We start from the raw sequence: 6,204 nt of genomic DNA, 5'->3' as shown, positions 1-6,204 counted from the left end.
CACCAAAGGAGACTCCAGCATGAATGGCAACTGACACAGCTGGGAACCTGGAGCTCGCTGCTCACTAGGCTACAGAGTGTCCTTCTACAGGCTCCAGAGTTTTAAACTTCACCAAGCACCTCAGCTGGCCTCAGGAGTCCTCTTTGTAGCTTTTCTCCTCTGAGAATCTTCATTGCAATTCAGTTTTCTTGATCTTAGAGGGACCCTCAGCTTTTATTTCATACTCTATTGGGAAGCCTGATGAATCTGTTCAGTTTCAGGGACTTCCTGAATCTATTTCAAGTTGTTCACCTTCTTGTTTAAGGAGCTTCTCTGAGGGATGGAATGTTTCAGCCTCAGAGAAAACCGTACCACAACCCTTTGCTTTGAAGGGAGTTATTGAAAAACTTTGTGTTGGAGCAGTGGTTGAGTGAATAGAGCACTGGTTGCTTTTCCAGAGTACCTGGCTTCAATTTCTAGAACCCACATGACGGCTCACACCCATATGTACCCCATTTTCGGGGACTCTGATGTCCTCCTCTGACCATGTGGACGCCAGGCGTGTACCTGGTGCACACGTATGTGCAGCCAAAACATTCATTTACATAAAATAAAAAAAATAATCTTAAGGTTGCATGAGAAGTGTTTGAGTGGATGCTTAGCATGTTTGAGGCTCTGAGAGTAAATCCTAGTATGCAAAAAGTGAATGGGGAAATGCCTTCAGAAGGTAGATAGCAAAACCAGATGTGTCAGTCAAGATGAACTGGCCTTGTCAGGGAAGAGACAACGCTCTGCTCTATTGGGTGGTGAGTAGGGACAGACGATTCGTTTTTGTGATTTGTTTTGAGACAAGGTCTCACCGTGTAGCCCTGGCTGACCTGGAACTCAGTATGCAGACAAGGCTGGCCTTGATCTCATAGAAATCCACCTGCCTCTGTGCAGAGTGCTGGGATTAAAGCTGTGTCCCTGCTGCTGGCTTCTCCCCTCTGGGGAAACGGGCAGGTAGCTTGCAGACGTCTGAGGAGAGCAGAGGAGGAATCATGATTTCATGATTGAAGGAGGAGCTCTGGCTAGAGGCCTTCATACAGAGCTGGCGGGACCCACAGCACAGGGGCCCCTGCAGTTGGCACAGAGAAAGGAGAAAAGTAGGTAAACAACAGCTGGGGACAGAAGTGAATGTCTGTCCCTTGCCTTTGCTTCTCCCATTCCCTGCAGAAAGGATTTGCCAGAGGACCTGGGGATCTCCAGCCACCAGCTACAGTCGCTTTCAAAAGTGGGTTCAGTCTGGGCTTGACTTGTACTTCCCTGGATGCACCCAGCTAGGGGAGTGGGAAAGTAAGGTCAGGAGTTCAGGCCAGCCTCAGATACTGGAGACACTAGATAGATAGAGACAGACCGACAGACAGACAGATATAGATAAATCAGGAGTTCAGGCCAGCCTCAGCTACTTGGAGACACCAGACAGACAGACAGACAGAGATAAATCAGGAGTTCAGGCCAAGGCCAGCCTCAGCTACTAGAGACACGAGATAGACAGATGGACAGACAGACAGATTATAGATAGGTAGATAGATGATAGATATATGGATGAATGATAGGTAATTGATAGATGATAGATGGATAGAGGAGAGAAGGATTGATAGACAGGCAGACAGACAGTGTAACTTCTCCACTGGGTTAGCCATCTTTCCCACCTGTAGGTAGTGGTAACAGTGATAAACTGAACTTTCCCTCTCCGTCCTGGACGGCTGTTCTGGACGGGTGATCCTTCGGGACTCTGCAGTAACCTGGTTGGGAGAATGTTCATCCCTTGGTTGTTTGATCCTCAGCACTGCAAAAACAAAACTAAAAACCAACCAAATATGATTCTCAGGCCTTTTGGCATTTGAACACTGCATTCTCTTTAGCACAAGATTTATTTAGTCTGTGTTCTCGTAGGCTTCAAACCATAGCTTTCAGGCCTGTGGCAAGATAGAAATGTGGTAGCCAGGAAGCCGTGGGAAGAGCCCTCTCTGCCCTCCTGCTACCCTTCCTACGCTGTGTTAGAACCGAGAGTTTTGGCTCACTTAAAGCCAATGAGATGGCTCATGCTGGCAAAGGCATGTGACACTAAGCCTGACATCTGGAATTTGATCTCCAGAGAGACCTTATGGTCAAGGAGAGAGCTGACTCCCAAAATTGTCCCCTGACTTCCACACATGCACCTTTGTGTGCGTGCACACAGACAAGACAGACAGATGGACAGACGGACATAGTAAAAACAGGTGCATTGAGATGGTTAATAGGTAAACACACTTGCCACCAAGCCAATGGCCTGAGTTTGACACCCAGGACCCACATGAAAGGAGAGAAGGTTCTGACCTTCAGACATGCACCAAAATGAGAACACATGTACACACACATAATGCACATATCATCATCATCCATGCACACACTCATCATCATCATCATCATACCACCTAGCTGTGCCCTTAATCCCAGTACTCAAGAGGCAGGCAGCTCTCTTAGTTCAAGGCCAGCCTGGTCTACACAGCAAGTTCCAAGCCAGCCAGGGCTACACAGCGAGGCCCCGTCTCAAAACAAACAAACAAAAAATAATGAAGTGGAATAGAAATGTTAGAAACAATAACCATGATAACCTATCCTATGAAAATAGTCATATATTCTGAAACAAAAAGTGGAGAGTGTCTGTGTTCTTACTGTTTGCGAATCTGGCATCACGTCGTAGAGAGCAGTAAGTCCCTCGTATCTGCTTCTGTGAGGCAGGCATCTGCTGTGATCATGAGCAACACAGTCTCTGGGAAAGGCCACTGGGGAAGGCAGGGAGTGATGCAGGTAGACAGTGTCATGACTATAAAAATAGCTGTGACCTGTGGGGTCCCCGGATCCCTCTGTGAGAGTTACTGTTCTAGAACAATCCCCACATGGTAGGAAGGAACCCCTTCCTGAGAGACTGACTACCTGAAGTCACACAGAAACTCAATTGCCTTCTGGTCTGACACTCCCCATCTCCTTAGCTGGGCTGGCCTAGCTCTTGGCTGGCCTTCTGGGAGTGGGGCCTCGGCTGCTTGGCTGCTGAGCCCCTGGTGTGTAGTCTACAAATAAACCCATTGTGTGGAAACCCCTTCCCTCTCCCCACCTCCAGCAGCTGCTATTTTTGTCATTGGGTTATGCCTTGGACAGGGAACAGATCTCTGAGCACTGAGATGAGGGATGTTGAAATCCTGAGGTCTCCGAGGGGCCAACAACACCCCACACTGCCTAGGAGAAGTGTGGTCCTGCTCTTAGTTGGGTTTGGGAGAGCCTGCACGTCTGAGGTAGGTTCTCAGAGTGCCTGTGAACGGAGTCGGAAGGCATCACTGCAGAAGGCTGTTGTCTGGGATGGCCACTCTTCCTTGCCTTCTTTCCCTGCGGAAGGAGTGAGTCCAGTTGGAATTCTTAGTTGCTTTGAGCTAGAGATCAAGTGGACTCTCTCGGGTCTTACCCGGTCACTAGTCACACCCTCTGCAACCCGGGGCTGCTCTTAGCTAGCTCTGTGCTTGTTGGTGCAAAGGTTGCTGTTTATTTATAAGTGGACCCCGGGTGTGACAGGCCGGGATTCCAGAGAGCAGCTGGCCTGGAAGCTGAACTGGCTGGTGTCACAGATGAGTCTTTAATTTAAGTAAGCCCCCATCTCTTCCTCCGTGCAGCTGCCCACTCCTCCCCCACCCCCTGCCCCTGGCTTCTCTCCCAGGAGGACTGTGGGGAAACAGCTGGGAAGTGAGGGACTCCTCTGGGCCAGAAGGCCTTGGCCGATGTCCCAGGTGAGGAGAGAGAGACCAGACAACCATGCTTCACACTCACACACTGGAGATCAGGGGCTGGGACACAGACCCTCTGCTCTCCTTGGCTGACTAAAGGCCAGTACAAGATCTGTGTTTGAGGTGCAGAAACTTTGTTCGTCTGAGCCTTCTAGATTTAAAGGGGCCGCAGGGCTGAGGCCTCAGTGCTTTGCGTGTGCAAGACCTGGCCTTGGGTTTCGGAGATGACAGTATTTCTCTGTTGGCTTCTTTGTGGCAGGGTCTGCTGTAGCCGAACTGGCCCAGTTCTCCTGCCTCCCTGCCCAATCCCTGGATTACAGGCACAAGCCGCTGGACTTCAGAATTTTAATTTTTACTGTGTGTTTGTTTGTTTTAAGATTTATTTATGTCCATGAGTGCACTGTCACTCTCTTTAGACACACCAGAAGAGGGCATCAGATCCCATTACAGATGGTTGTGAGCCACCCTGTAGTTGCTGGGAATTGAACTCGGGACCTCTGTTAGAGCAGTCAGTGCTGCTCTTAACCACTGAGCCATCTCTCCAGCCCAAAAAATTGTTTCTTTGTTTATTTGGAATCTTCTTCTTCTTCTTCTTCTTCTTCTTCTTCTTCTTCTTCTTCTTCTTCTTCTTCTTCTTCTTCTTCTTCTTCTTCTTCTTCTTCTTCTTCTTCCCCTTCCTCCTCCACCTCCTCCTCCTTCCCCTCCCCCTCCCCCTCCTCCTCCTCCTCCTCCTTCTTCTTTTTTTAGGTTTTTCAAGACAGGGTTTCTCTGTGTAGCCATGGCTGTCCTGGAACTCTCTGTTGACCAGGCTGTCCTTGAACTCCCAAGCGTTAGGCAGCTCTCCTACCTCTGCTTTAAGATCACAGGTGTGAACCACAGGCCTGACCGACCAGACACTTCTTAGCAGTTTTCCCTTCCGTTCTCTCTGTTGCTTGTCCTTACCCCTCTCCACTGAAGTCACTTCCCTGTGAATCAGGCCCCTTATGAGGGGAGGAGCCTCTTGCTTGCTGTTCTAGCAGAAGCTTCCAGTCAAGTTAAGAGTTTCCGAACCCAGCCTCCTCCCCACTATCCAGCCTGGCTGGCAAGGAGTTCTCTGATCCAACCTTTCTGATGGGCCGTGGCACCACACAGAAGAATGCTTAAACCAGGGCCATCCTGGGATCCAAGTGTGGGTTTTCCCCAGCAACTGGTTGGACTAAGCCCCAAGGGGGGAGGAGGAGGAGGAGGAGAGTATTTTCCTGAGACATCCCACATGTTCAGCCTCTGGGGAAAAGACTTAAACACGGATTTTGTTTAATGCCGCTCATCGTGAGATCCAGGTGACCCTGTCACTGTGCACTCTGGCGTTCACTAGAAGGCAACAGGAAGGTTTTCGTTTTTTTTTTTAAATCTTTAAAAAAAATTTTAAGACTAAATGACTGTCCCTGAGTGTTCCAGGCTGACTTTGAACTCTTGAGACTTCTTCCTGTTTTTTTTTTTTTTTTTTTTTTTTTTTTTTTTTTTCGGGGCTGGGGACCGAACCCAGGACCTTGTGCTTCCTAGGCAAGCGCTCTACCACTGAGCCAAATCCCCAACCCCTTGAGACTTCTTCCTAAGCTCCTAAGTCTTCCAGGCTTGTGCCACCACACCTACCTTCTTTAGTAAATCTTCAGCTTCCTAGGATGTAAAGTTGCTTCCCACAATGCCTGCCAACCTACGCCCATGTGTTAGAAGGAGAGAACCCACTGCTACAAGTTACACGCGCTGACCTCCACATGTGAGTTGTGGCACACGCTCAGGCACACAAATACACAAGTGTAGCATAGATGTAGATGTGACCCCACCCCTGCCCCCATGCCACACGTTTAAGTAGCAGGCTTTTCCTGTGACTCCTCCCAGTGTAGCTGACAGCTTCCTGCTCTCTGCTGGTGGCAGCTTGCAGAATCCACCCTGGGTTGGCCAGGCCTCTGGACCAGAGCACGGCAGCATCTCTCCCACAGGATCTACCATGACTCTCACACAGCTTAGACAGGTCAGGTCTCCAGTGCATCCCCGCGGGACTCAGGCTTCTGCCTCTGTAGGGGTCACATTTGGAGCAGGTAGTGGTCACCTTTGGGGTGCATTGTCTCCTCCCGTACTAAAGTACGGAAGACTACAGAGTGGCCTCAAGTTCTGGCCCTCGCTCCAGCCTGGCATGCTTTTTCGTGATCTTATGAAGAGACATCCTGGTGAATGACCTCTGTGCTCTGTTTTGGATTTCGTCTTCATGGGAAGAACATGAGCTTCCCCTAGCTCTACCTTATTATTTCCAGGCGCTGGGCCTTGCCCTGTGCATCCCAGTCACCTTACCAGGACGCAGATGTCTTCATTCGTGCCAACTGCCCTTCCCTGGGGGCTGAGAGGAAAGCTGATGGCCACTGGTCATCAGGAGTCGCAGACTGGAGCT

Source organism: Rattus rattus, chromosome 1, assembly GCF_011064425.1.
Source record: "Rattus rattus isolate New Zealand chromosome 1, Rrattus_CSIRO_v1, whole genome shotgun sequence".
NCBI lineage: Eukaryota > Metazoa > Chordata > Mammalia > Rodentia > Muridae > Rattus > Rattus rattus.
The sequence above is the reverse complement of the archived record's forward strand: the minus strand, read 5'-3'. Positions refer to the sequence as shown.